The sequence below is a fragment of the Numida meleagris genome, chromosome 3, assembly GCF_002078875.1.
Source record: "Numida meleagris isolate 19003 breed g44 Domestic line chromosome 3, NumMel1.0, whole genome shotgun sequence".
In the NCBI taxonomy this organism is placed as follows: domain Eukaryota; kingdom Metazoa; phylum Chordata; class Aves; order Galliformes; family Numididae; genus Numida; species Numida meleagris.
This window is the reverse complement of record NC_034411.1, coordinates 20,911,414-20,925,908: the sequence shown is the minus strand read 5'-3', so window position 1 is coordinate 20,925,908 and position 14,495 is coordinate 20,911,414. Positions and strand designations below refer to the sequence as shown.

At 39.0% G+C, this 14,495-nt stretch overlaps 1 protein-coding gene across 2 annotated transcripts in view; it reads right to left on the bottom strand.

The window, feature by feature from the left end:
• The window catches only part of PTPN14 (protein tyrosine phosphatase, non-receptor type 14), a 105,737-nt gene that overhangs the window by 78,172 nt on the left and 13,070 nt on the right, over window positions 1-14,495 (bottom strand). Inside the window, exon 2 of one of the 2 annotated variants that reach the window (XM_021391506.1) lies at window positions 6,550-6,666. The exons of the other annotated variant lie outside the window; for it this stretch is intronic. The gene's annotated coding sequence lies outside the window, so the exon portion shown is untranslated. The remainder of the gene's footprint in view (window positions 1-6,549; window positions 6,667-14,495) is intronic. 2 annotated transcript variants of the gene reach the window in all.

Sequence of the window (14,495 nt, the reverse complement as noted above, 5' to 3'; positions counted from 1 at the left end):
ACAAGTCTGAGACAAATTTGCTAAGAATTAACTGGTCTTTTTTAAAATGTATATATAGATTTATATTTTTATGAGATTATTAGCTGTGCTTTTAAAAGAGTTACTAAGGACCAAATGGTCATGGGGCAATTATTTACAGAATTGATGCCAGGGATGAAGTGACAGATAAAGCCACTACAGACACCATGCAGAGTAAGGAATGAGAAACTTCCACAAATTGTTGACAATCTCCACATAGTGTGATTCAGCTCAGAGACAGCAGCAGCTCTGCTCCTCCCTCTAGACACCCACAGACAATGAAAACAGGAAATTTGACTCACAGATTGGTTTGGGACCCTTAAAGAATGGAAGAGTCCTTAAGGACCACCTAGTCCAACCCCCCTGACATGGGCAGGGTAGCCACTCATCAGATCAGATTGTCCCACAGCCCCATCCAACCTGGCCTTAAATACCACCAGGGATGCGGCATCCCCAGCTTCCCTGGGCATCCTGTTCCAGCACCTCAGTACCCTCAAAGCGAATAATTTTGTCCTAATTTTTAAAAGCTGCATTTACCCACCTTAGTTTAAAATCATAACCCCTTTTTCTACCAAGACCTTCAGTTCTCCGTTTCCAAATTCACATTGGATCTACTTAAAAAAGAGAACAAAAGAGTCCTCCTCCATTGTGACAATGTTAGTGCATTCCCCTTTGGCTAATGTAGGCCAGGCTACAGCACAGATGCTGTCCAGCCTACAGTGTAAGGACCATTTGTACAAGACTGATGTGGGAGGCAGAAGAGCAGCAAAGCTCTGCTGCAGCTTGCACTGAGGGCAGAGGATTGCTGGAAAGAGACTGAAGTGACCATGAAAGAAAGCACAGCTTGTGTCTCCCCAGCCACCCCCTCACTGCTGAACACAGGACAGTCAGTCCAAAAGTATTTTCAGTGCCTAAATATAACACAGGCATTCACAGGGCATAAATGGGAGAAGCCCGGTGAAGGGCTATCTCCAAAACAACATCCATTTCTATGTCAGGCTCAAGTTCAAAGTAATATAGTGGCATGCCAAATTCAGGACATCCTCCCAATAATAATGAATTTATTCTTATTGTACCCATCTATTTTTTTATAAAGTTTCTAGAAGCAAAGAACATGAAGTGTGCTTAAAGAACTAATATCCTTATATCCTAATATCACATATCCTTGTGCTTTTCATCAGTCCCAATCCAATTAGATTGGATGGAATACTGTCAAATCCTTATAGTACACCAGTTCTAATTGGTTTGGGAGTATGTACTTAATGGTGCCAAGCTGCTACATTTCTTCAATCTTTTTTCTAAACTTCTATATATAAACTTGTCAGTGTAAAACACACCTGGCCCTTAATAATGCAGTTTATGCCAAAAATAACACAAATCTGTTAAAAGCACAAAGCCTAGAATTGGAATGTTTATTAAAAAAGAAATTACAACTTCAAGAACGAGGGAGGAAAAAAATGTGAAGTCTGGAAGAAAAGTTAGCAGGTAAAAAAAAAAAGTAACAAAACAAACCAACTAACCAAAAGCAAACAAACAAAAAAGCCACACACAGAAGACTACGAAGTAATCCCAGAAGAAAATTTAAAAGACATCACAAGAACCCTGTTTCTTATTTTGATCTTCCTACTCCATCAGGTGTCTGTGATAAAGGAAACACAAAATTACTGATTTCCAAATAAAGCGTTCCTGAGGACCATCAAACACCATGCTATGAAAGGATGTGTTCCTTTTTGCTGTCTCCTCTATCCCATTAGAACAGCCCGCTGCTGCAGGACACAAACTGAACTCTTAAAAGAGACAGGCAATTCAAGTCCTTCCTGCAGTGAGTCTGTGCCAGCCTGGAAGACGTAGCATCCTTCACTAGCTACGTGTGACAGGTGAATTGCAAAATCCTTCATTACTAGCTCTAAACACTTGAGTAAAGCAGTCAGGAAGTGGTGGCGTGATATAGGCACTGGAAGATGCATGTTCTGACACAAACGAGTGCAGCACAAATCTCTTACCACATTTTCACAAATTGAAATAAATAAAGGCAGCCACAAGACCAAGTCCACATCGCATGATCCTTCCCCAGGCCCCCAAGGCTAAGTAACTGTCTGTGGGTTAGTAGGACTCTAACAGCAATCCTATCCTTGCCATGAGGTATGAAAGTATTCAGTTTTTAGAAGAATCGCTTTTTTTCTCCTGTGAATTACAGCAGGTATTTGTTTGCTGAGGAGGAAAAATGCCCCCCACTTTGCCTGGCATAAAGCAGAGAGAAAGTAGGGAAAAAGAAAACTGGTTGTCAAAGATAACCAAACAACTTGGAAATAGGGATTTCTTCTGCACAGATAGGAAAGGGCAAAAAACTTTCAAGTATCCTATTTGTACTCTGAAGAAGTAAAACAGTGGGTAGTATGAACTCCATGCCAGATTCTTCTTCTTAACTCCTTTGCCTATTCAGGGTGCATTTTTGTTTCCTCACTCATCTCGCTTTTTTTTTTTCCTTTTTTTTTTTTGTATAGTTAGTAACAAGCAGCCTCAATTCATCCAATTTGTCTTCTAACAATAAAAACCAAAAAGGCCCAAAATCTGAGACTCGTATCATCACTACAAAAACAAAGCCACACCTCAGCCTAATGTATCTTCTGACTCCTTAAATACAGAGGTCCAACACAACTCACTATCCATTTTCAAAAGTTAGACAAATCCATTTACATGGGCTATTATTCAGAGACTAAGAGAGTACAATTATGCCATTCCATGACAATAACTTCACAGTAGCATATTGCTACTGTCACCTCCTTCAGGTTCAGTTCTGTTCCTCCAGTACCTCACAGAGGTGAGAATGATGTATTTGTGTAGAGATGGGAAAAATCTTACAGTATTTTCAACAAGTTAACACGGCAAAGAAGTTGGAATTAAGACTGCCTGCCACAACAGATGCAAAATAGCCTCCTGATTTCTCATTTGTTTCTCCATTGAACAGTTTTCATGCATCTCGGGAATTTTAGAAAACAAAAGGAACTCTTTTTATAGCCAAAAAACAGTAATATATTACATAGCTTCATACCAATACAGCATTTTCAATGGTCATAGCTATCAGTGGGGTCTTAAACATGAGAAAAGATTCTGTGGGATCTTTAGAATTGAAGAGAGATGCTCAGGTAAGAACATCTGCATTAAAAAGTGGTCCACAGAATTAAGGTTTGAATACTCCCTTTCAGCTGGAGAAAAAAAGGCAAGAATAACAAAAAAAATTCTCAAATGGATTTAAAATTACATGCTCTTGCAGCACTCCATATATAGCTAGTTCCCCTAGATAGGGTGGTACCCTGAATACTGCACAATGAAAACAGACGAAGAGTCTGGCTACAAACATGAGTATAAACCCACTTTTATAAGTATTGTTTTCCTTCTACAGAAGGAAGGGTGAAACACTCCATGTAACATTTTATTCTCCTGCAAATGAAGAATACTGCTTACTGACTTCCTGTAGTGGAATGCACATTTCTTTTCCATAAGCAATTTAAACTGCCAAGTTTAAACAGAGAAAAATATTATATGTAACCATGGATATCTAAATTTAGAAAGACAAACAGTTCTCCTGCTGCGGGGGGGAAGGATGGTAAGAAAAGAACTGTTATTACAACTCATACAGAAAGGAACTATGACAGTACATGACATGCACAGGACGTAAGGACTAAGTTGGGCAAGAGCCCATGAGGGAAACAAGGCTTCTGTAAGCGCTGCATCTGAAATACAACTGACTACAAAAACATCACATCTTATTGTCAGCTTCATAAGCTCATTTTCTTTCCAGCTGAAAAGCTTTGAGAAGGATAACACCACCATCAGAGTCTTTGTAGCCACTTTCAAGTTCAATGCCATGTCAGTAAGCATTGATGGCAATTATTATATTTTGATAAAGTAAGTAAGCATTGATGGCAATTATATTACAGACTGGCATTATTATGATTGTAACGTCTGCATATAATTTAGATATATATTTTCCCAAAGATGTTCTTGTTCTGGCTAGAAGTCTTCGTAGGCTTAGCTGGGAGATTCTTCCACCTAGTATCTAAAGCAGAGAGCATCTAGATAGTCTTACTGCACACAAAGACACCTTCATTAGGTATTATTATACTTCTTGCAACCCAAAAGGAATAAAATCCAATATCTGAAATGCACTAGGAACACCCCAAGGGGAACACAGAAAAGAAAAAAAAAAATTGTGACTGTAGAATCTTGTTTCTTTTCTAAGAAAACAAAGCCACAGGTCTCCAAACAAATACCTGGATAAAATTGTAGATGGTTTGGAACACTATAATCAAGCAACAGATCTGCTTGAGGAAGCAGTCCTTTCAGGAAACAAAGAACACCCTATTGTCAGCTAAAATGGAAAACAAATTTAGTTCAGATCCTTCATGAATCTGCTAGAGGAGAAGATAGTAGTAGCTGTATGTATATTGAGATGTATCTAAGACACAAGAACTCCAGTGGTCTTAAATTGAAACTATTAAGTGAATCTACATATTTAAGTAAAGGAAAGAATGCAACCTATAAAACTCTATTTCATTCTTAAAATGCACTATTAATTAGATCCTTGAAAACAAGACTTGCTCTCTCCCCTTTAGAACCAAAACCTGCTATGCATTTCTGATCACCTGTCTGGAATCGGCCGACAAATGTTTACCAACTCCCAAATATTCTGGACTTGAAAATTATCTATTTTGTTTTCCCATCTCTTGCACATAGTAACTCCTCAGAGTATTATACCAATCACAACTACTTACAATGATAAATCAAATCTGTGATCTTAAAATGATCTTAAGAGCTTGTTTTTATTTCTTGACAACACCATTAACAGAAGACACGAGAATCTTATCCAGAAGGACAAAAAAAAAAGAGGAAATAATTTTATTATTGTGGCGTCCAAATTAAGACAGGGCTTATGATTTTTTAAGGATGGACACTGAAGACATATTTTCCAAACTGGAAAGCTGCTAGTGCTAAATCCCAAGAAATAACTAAAATTAACTTCATTGCTCATTGATACGAGAAAATTTAAGCAGATGGTCTGAGGACTAAGAAACCACCCAAGCCCACCAACGCACAAAAGGCCTGTACAAAGCCTAAATGAAAAAGAGGAGTAACAAAGCATTTTTAAAATGCAGTTTTGAAATTTACTGTTGTAAAAATTGTTACTGAACAATTGGAATTATGAATTCAGCTTGCCGAAGGGCAACTGTGTTACATAGCCCACAAGGATGCCATGGAGTTAGTGGGACCCCATGCAGGGCACTAACCTCCCCATCTCAAAGCGTCACCAGGACCATATAAACCACAGACCAGCTGACCTCCCTCCCCTAACTCTCTTTGTGGCTCTTTGTTATGGCCTGGCTCAGTTTGCTGTTTCCATATTTTTATCGCACATCAGAACACAGGGATATTTTGACTAGATATACATATAGTTCAAAATGTTTTTGAATGAAAACAGTCAAGAGAATCCAAATGACTGGGGTGCAAGGGAGGTACACAACTCTCATTTCTCTCCATTAAAATCTTGGTATTTAACCTCAATTTTATCTGTTAAAAGTTTACCAGCCTATTTCCTCCCACCGTTCCAACCATACTTAAATGCCTAAACCTCTCTTCCAGCCAGCTACGAATTCCCAAATTTATGGAGCATGCAGTGAACCAGGCTGGAGCACCAGGACAATCAAGTAACCCTTGTTTCCTCATCTGTCTGCGCTGAGCAAATCTTGACACAAGGTTTGTTTTTTGTTGTTGTTGTTTGTTTGCTTTATTTTGCAATCGATACTACTTTAAAATGAATCAAACACTGTCTCCTAAAAATCTCCATCCTTGGCAGCTGGCACATGTCCGCAAACACAAGGAGAGTGTTAAACCAACCATAACCCTGCTCTGGGCACCTGAACCCCAGTCACGAGCATGTGTTCGAAAACCCACAGGCACAGTAGTTTGAAATGCAATTCACTCTCTTTGATACAGCTCAGTAGTTTAAAAGCAGAGGGGCTGTATCCTATTAAAAATAACAGGAAATCAACCATAGCAATAAATCTAAAGCTTTGGCTACTGCAGTTTCTTATCTTCCATGAGCAGTTGGCGGTATGCGAAAACTATACAACTTTTTCTTTTAAAAAACAGATCAAAACAAAACAAAAAAAATCACTCCAAAACTAAAGGTTCCACTTGAGAATAGCTTACATCAGTCAGTCACAGCCTTTGGAGGTCTGAATGCATAAGATCTTCTCCTTGGCGAGGCAGGATATCCTGTTATATTTTGATGGTTTACTGCTGCCTCCAGGCAAAAACATGTCACTGAGAAAGCAGTATTGGTGCATGAAGACTGACAAGTCCCACGGAATCTCATCAGAGGTTTTGGCACTTCTGACACAACTTGTGTTACTCTTTTCATGCAATTTCTGCACCCAAATGATATCTTCATCTCCTCTGATAGTGCTTTTCTCTTTATCTACTAAAACAAATTAAGATCAGTGGTGATGGCAGTTTCTTCTAATGGCTTACCAATACTTGAAAGGGACTGCAGCAGCACTATCTCGATGAATCCCACTTGTGGAGATGCAGATTCTGCAGGCAGGAGAAGGCGGCACAGGGCAGGGAACGGGTAGCCAAGACTCTTCCCTGAACGGAATACAAGATATAAGCCAAAGGCTTTCATTAAACTGGCAGAGACTACACAGAGATTTTTGCCAGAATAACTGTGTCTATTGTGGGTATGACTTGTTTTCCACTCCTTAAAGTTTTGTTGGCAAAGCTCTGCCTTTTAAGACTAACACCAACAGCATGGGTGTGGGGTTCAGTTTGTTTGCAGCACACACGAGTGAAGTTAACCATGGTCCAGTTTCCTGTCAATCTAATCCACACACCATGTACTGCTAGTACTAGATATTTCTTACTCTGATTAGGCCATACAGGCATTTCTAGAGCTGACTGTTCAGGCAGGCAGCCCTTCTACAAGCCTTTTTAATTAATTTTTTTTTTTTAAATCAGTGGAAGATCAGAGGTTGGAAAATTACTAGGGACAAGCACTTCAATACAAGAGACAGATACCTACTTTAAGAGCTAAAAACATTTCTAAAACATGTATATTTTTCCTATGTTCAGATGACCAGGGCACGCAAGTTGTGTGAGATATTTACTACAGAAAGATCAAACCATTGCACCTGAAAACAAACGAAAAGGAAAACCAAAACAAATAAACCAACATAACTAAACCCTTCCAGACCTAAAAAAAACTTAAATAAATAAAACCAACACAGAGACTGAAGCTCCTTGCACTAGACCTAATTACAGCAGAGTAGTTACAACATGTTTGGAGAGCACCTCACCTATAAATGCGTGCTGGAAACAGGGCTCCATTCTCTCCTACTATCCTGAAGGAAGGTGGAAAGGAAAGAATTTCCATTCTGTATCCCAAAGCACCTCAAAACTATCTTCCTCTGGAAACATACATAGGGAACTGAATTGAAAGTTTATTCTCCCTTGCATATGTTACTTTTGCAAAGCTGTTTCTCTGACTGCAAAACCTACACTATAACTGTGACTGTAATATTCATCTTCTCATTTCAATTACCTGTCTTTGAATCTCAACCAGTTCCTGATTCCAAGAACAAGGAAGACCTCATGCATTTTTCAGATCATCTGCTTCCAAGTGCAAAACCATGTTAGCCCAAAATATCAATTTCTTGATATTACTTTTGGATAGCCCCTTCTCTGGTATCAAAAGGCCTAACAATGAACTCTGCAAAATGCATGGTAGCCACACTGGCAGGAAAATATCAGGAAAGTATTCATCATCAGGCTACCAAAATGACTTCCCAGTGACACATTAGAAGGCAGAGTTCAGAGCTAAGGAATTTCTTCATGCTTGAGGGCTAACTCTTAACCAACACCAACCAATCTGTCATACATCATTTTATGTCTGCTTTGATTTCTTTTTGCTATGAAAAAAAGGGAAGGTACTTCAGAAATGTTACGGACCACCAGATTTGTTTCATATATTATCAAAGCTAAACATTCAAGCATTTTATGGAGATTAAGAGATTAGAGTCCAGAAGGGTTTTTTTTTCTTCTATATGCAAGGTTCTCTCTTTTGGTCAAATTAAAAAGTGAAGTTCAAGGTATGTTGTTAATTCCTAAGGGGAAATGATACATAACCCACTTGCACAAAGAAGTTGGCTTGCATGTGGCTGTTTTTACAGCATGGAATCTGTTTCAATCTATGTTTGTTTAACAAGATGCAAGTCTAACAATGGTTATTTACTAAAAGCTTGCACATTAAGTATGTACAATAACAGAAACAATGGTCATAACTCCTTCCAAAGATACAAAGGCATCTACAAAATGACCAAAACATAGGCACTGCACTTGATTAGATGTTACAAAACCCCATGTTCCAATGAACTTCATAAATTCAATAATCCATCCGTAAACACTAATTTTAGACTACCGTTTCACATTCCAGAAGTAAGTTACTGCTAGTGAATACGGAACAAAATTTCACTTTTTGTGTCTCCATTCCATTATTTTTATTTCATAAAATACTCTGCCTGAGTTGGAACGGACCCATAATGATCACTACCCTGGGCATCTTGTTCTGAGCCCACCGCCCTTTGGTGCAGAACCTTTCTCTAACTCCCAGCTGCCCCTCCCCTGACACAGCTCCATGCCGTTCCCTCGGGCCCTGTCGCTGTCACAGAGAGCAGAGTTCAGCGCTGCCGCTCCGCTCCCTGTGAGGAGCTGCAGCCGCCATGAGGCCTCCCCTCAGCCTCCTCTCCGATAGGCCTCTTTGTCAGTCAGTGCCCAGACTCGACTTAAATACCACAGGATTACAACCATGATCGCATTCTAAAATGATGATTCATTTACAACAGTTGTTTGAGGCTTATTAGGTGATTTCTTGTTCTCACAGCTGATACAGCTAAAAGACACTTTTTTTTTCTTTTGTAGAACAACAACCTCTGCCTTTTGTTATTGCATAGAACAAGTCAAAACATCTTCAATTCCTGGCCCATGTTCCCCAACACAGATGTGTTACAGAACATATCTCACCATGACATATGCTTATACCTTACCTACATAGCATTTGTGCACGAGAACTGAACTTTTCTTAGTCTTGTTCAGCACGTGGATCATAAGAAAAATGTTGGCTCAACATCTGCATTTTGTTCCTACCATAGAGCCCCGATGCAACCTTTAGTCAAGACTGAATGGGAATTTTGGAACGGGCAAGTCACTTCACCAGATGGGAATCAACCAGAAGACAAACACAGCAAATATCACTGAGTTATCAACATTAGAAATAAATAAGCAACATTTTAAAAAATACATTAAAATGTTAGAAATACTAGCAAGCAGCACACGTACTTAATGCACAAGCTTGTTATTGTGGCCAATTTTTTTGCAGATGGTCAGTTATACTGTAGTAAGGCCTGCAAACTGGGTGTTCACACTGTACTTCCTACTATCTTCAAAAATAGAACATTCCACATTTAAGACATATTTGGTCTTAATCAGCTGCAGAAACCAGTTAACCATCATTCAATCATACATATTTGGAGAGTGACTCATCAGACGTCAGGTGCTTAACATGTCCCTCAAGTAACAACCTAGCTGCCGACATCGATCCTCCTCCATCTCCAGGGTACTGCGCATAAATGATCACAGCAGTGGAAAGTTTGTGTCACAGGATTAATATTGTTAGTTATCATGGTTAGGATTCATATCATTAAGAGAGATCTGCAATGCCGTAACTCTTGTAGCATAAGCTACAGGCTGTCTCTGTAAAGAAAATAATTAAGGGAATGGAATTTCTTATATGATTTGGAAAAGCCTTTTTTCTGGTAATGTTCTATTCATCTATTCTTCAGCCAGCACAATGCAGGCATCATCTTTTTTTAATATAAATTCAGTGATGCTATCTATTTGAAGTCAATCTGTCACTTTAAAGAAAAAAACGAAGAGTAAATAATTCCCACTGAAAGTACACAACCTCCTGAGAACTGGGAGGTTACAGCTAGCTTCTTCCATTTTAGTAGTGCCTGTTGCCTCTAGTAGCGCTGCCATTAAAATACTTAGCAGGCCAACCACAGCCAAAACCTTTCTTTTGGCTACTTTGTTTAAGCAGCAACTTAAAGCAATACATGGTGTAACCAAATAAATAAAATACTTTTTTGATCTTCCAATAGGAAAAAGCATTTGTAGATGCATATTCATAGAAAGCCAAAGATAACTCAAAGCGCTGCAGACTTGAGCCAGGCTTAATGTACCAAAACATGGACAAGTCAATTACCAGGGTATCCTCATCCTCCTGCAAAACAAGGCCAAATTTATAGCAAACCATACACAAAACACTGACACTAAATGCATCGGAAACACTGTATTTCTCTAAGCCTCAGATTATTTAGTACAAATATGCAGATTTTACAAACAGGAGTGATTTTTAGCAGTTTAATGAACTGAGAAAAGGAATGCCAATACATGCCTCAGTCTTCATAATTTAATTCAAGTCACTTGCACTGATTAGTGGGCATGGTGGTGGTGGGTTGATGGTAGGACTACATGATCTTAGTAGTCTTTTCTAACTTTAATGAATGTATGATTTTCATGATTCTATGAATTTTCATCTGGACAGCTATCAGAAATCCCATTCTGCAGCTACTAAATTAGGTTCAAAATGACATAGGAGAGTGTTCATTTGTACACATTGGATGGAGGTAGTTTAAGGAAAGAGATAATGAGTGCAACTTCAATAATGCTCAATCCTGGCTGTATTTTTTTCTAACAGAGTGATGGAGCACTTGGGAGGAAGAAGGAATTGAGGTATTATTACTTACCCTGTATTACAGATGAATCAACCAAAATAGAAAAGGGTAGAAGGAGGTACTCAAAGTCCCTTCTTAACCCCAACCAACCAGAGGAACCAACAGTCTTCAAGACTTTGGAGAATTCCTTTGTCTCATCCAAACTGGAAGTGCAACTATCCTTATGGAAATGCAGAAAAAAGCTCTGCAGAGAAAGTGTGATTAAGGAAATCCTCTTCCTCCAGATTGGTTTCCCCACCACAACACTGCAAATTCAACAAACCACATTCAGTCTGAGAATTTAATAGCTATACATGCTTCTTGAGCTCTTTCAGTTAGCAAATAGAACGATGATATTAACCAACCCAAGGAATGAGAGTTGTCATTCCAAGAAACGCTCCAAAAATAAATAGCAAAAAATGACAACTTAGAAGTCACTTGCTCCCCAAAATTATCAGACCTGAACACCAGATTTGGAAAAATGCAGCAAGTTCTCAAATAAGTCCAAAAGACTTCAATATTTAAGAGCTATGAAAACAACTTGTTAGAGAAATTAGACCGATTTCTGTAACTATCTATTATAGTCCCATATACCTATAAATACAATAAAAAGCTACAAAAAATGTCAAAAAATACTCCCAGAGTACCAGATGTTAATTGCACTAAGGGCATACAGAATACATATACATGTTTGATATACCTTGATTTTTCAATGGAAGGGCTCATTTTTGCCAGTATCCATTAACTGTTTTTGAAAGATACATTGTGCATTCACACAAACACTAAATAAGCAATGTTCATAGAATCACAGAACTGCAGGGGTTGGAAGGGACCTCAAGAGATCATCTAGTCCAAACCCCTGCCAAAGCAGGCTGCTCAGGTAGGAGTCCAGATGAGTCTTGACTGTCTCCAGAGAAGGAGACTCCACAACCTCTCTGGGCAGCCTGTTCCAGTGCTCCGTCACCCTTAAATCCTACAGTTCTGGATTTTTTTTCTTGTGCTCTGAACTTCCAATGGGATATATTTACTAAGTATATCTATATACTTTAATTAAATACCAAGTTAAAACTGTTTCCACACTGACATCTGATAAAAAAGAAGTCAACTCCCTGTAAACATCACAACGATTGCTTTACATCAGCATCAAAGCATTTTGCCAGGACTTACTGCAATTAACACCTTTGCTGATCACAGAAATCAAAGTGGAAAAAATGCCTTTTCTTCAGTTTGTTAAGACTGACTATATGTAAAGCTTATTTAATGAAAAGTTGCTACCTTTTCCATCAGCCTTAACAATCTGGAGAGCACAATAAGTGGGCCAATTTTCTGTCAGCGTGCCATTGTGTCAAGGCCAGTTATCTCTGCATTACTAATAACTGTTCTGCCTCCTTATTGACACTTCAAAATTACGTTTCTGCTAAACGTAAAGCAGGAATTTCTGGGTATGGCAGCACAGGCAAATGAAACCACTCATCTGGAGAACGCTTTTCTTTCCTTTTCACCAGGGGGCTCTCTGAAGTTGCTTTGTCACGATGTCCAACTGCTTCCAGAATCAAAACCTGACCCTTCCTGGTCACAAGGTCCCCATCTCCCAGCTGCATAGCTCTGTGTCACTTCTTTGACATCACTGGTTTGGAAGGCTCCAAGCACAACCCCAAGCTTCTCACTGTTGGTACATATGCTGGTCTACCATACACACAGCAACAACAAAAAGTACTTTTTGGAGTAAAGGAATAAGCAGCTCTGGCTCACATACACTTAGAATGTGAAAAATGGTTTAATAAAGCTAACTAAATCTCAGATTGACGCTGTCTTTTTAAAGTCTCCCATAGCATTTAAAAACAGAGTTTTAGTTATTTCATACTGTAAATCCAAAAAGCAGAGGTAACTCAGAAAAGTAGGCCTAGAAACCTCTTATCTGGTGAAAAATCTAACATCATCTAGCAAAGGGGCAAAGAGGTTGCTCCAAAAGAAGAGCTTTTTTCAACCTCTTCTACCCAGACATGTAAAATTCAGATGCTCTGACGCATTTCAAAGGTCCAGCCCTCACTGATAAATGCTCTCACAGAACAAAATACACAAGCAATCTATAGATCTACATACACATGCAGTACAGACAGGATCTTAAACTCATAGTGGTGTCTGGTTCCATAACATATGCCCTTCTTATCAAATGTCATTTGTATTGCCATGCCTGCATCTGTCTGCACAGATGTCACCCCATGTAAAGAAGCATATGGGCTTAAGCTGACATTGTTAGCAAACAGGAAGAGCTTTTGGCAAGAGGAACTGAGCATAAAGTATTCTGTGGATTGCCTCTCTTAACCTATCTTTGGTTGGCTCATCTGCTCAGCTAGAACTGGTAGGTTACTTTCTGAGAGGGCAGACTGCCAACCTAACAGATGGGCAAAAGTAAAGTTATGCCAAAGAACCAGAATGTGCATCTAATTTGATAATTAGGGGCTGAATTTCCCCTTAGAAATATTGCAATGGCAACGTGCACCAAGTTTCCAAGCTTAAGGGCAAAAAAATATGCTTCAGCCTATCCAGTTGCAAGTTAATTATGAAAATGGAAGAAACAAACAAACAAAAAAACCACGGAGGAGGGAGGAGATCAACCAAGGACTCCTATCGTTCAGGATTAGCATTCTTCAAGGAGAGACGAAATATAGAGAAGGGGATGAAAGTAACAGTAAGAATCAGCCTTTATCCTGAAATAGCTCTCCACAAGGGACACCTGCAATTCTTGGCCACAACAGTTCTGTAGCCTTGCTGAAAATAATTTATGCTGAACAGAGATAAAAGTAAGGAACTGATGGCTACTTTACAAAGCACTAAACACAGCTTTCCTGTCCACAAGGAACAGCCAAGCTGATAGCTAGTAAAAGGCGAAGGACAAAGAGTGTTTATGGCTCAGTGGAAATTAAATATAATAATGTACGTGAGTGCTTGAAACTGTTGGAAATTATTGTCTCGGTTTTCATATGCAGTGATACATATTTGTGGCTGCTAAAAGAAACCGTGAACAATAAAGGAAAGAAAGCTGAGGACCCAACTGAAAATCTATTTCTAACATTTTACAAGCATTCATGCAATAATGCAGTAGCCCCACAAATACTCTAAAAAGCTCTGTTAAAGCAGGCTCTTCTACAGGACTGTTTTTCTCAAGTGTCTTCCCCTTTCCTTGGCTTTCTAAAGTCACTTTCTTCAGCAGGATAAACGCCAAGAGCCATAGTTTGGAAAAAAACATTGCTCTAATTCATTCTCCTCTTCCCACTCCTAAAGTGACTCTCCACAGATTTACAGCCTCTAAAACAAGAGTACCGAGAGTAATAACTACAAGAGCATCAGTTAAGTGGGATTTGCAGTCTTATATTTTGGATAAATAAGAATTGTAATCGTGCCTTTTTATCACATAGCACTGTGTTGAAGTATTCCAAGGAGTTAGGCGTTTGCTTACTATCTCATATTTCCTACTTCGGGAGTCTGAATCTCAGAGAAGCACTTACACTGCTGCCAGAATGGAAATTAGCTCTCCAGCTCTGATCCACATCTTTACAGCAGAGCAGAAGATTTAGCCACAGATCTAAAATAGTATAAAAGTGATAGCTGGTAAGTGCCTAAATTTGCGTGCTCTGCTTTACAGAC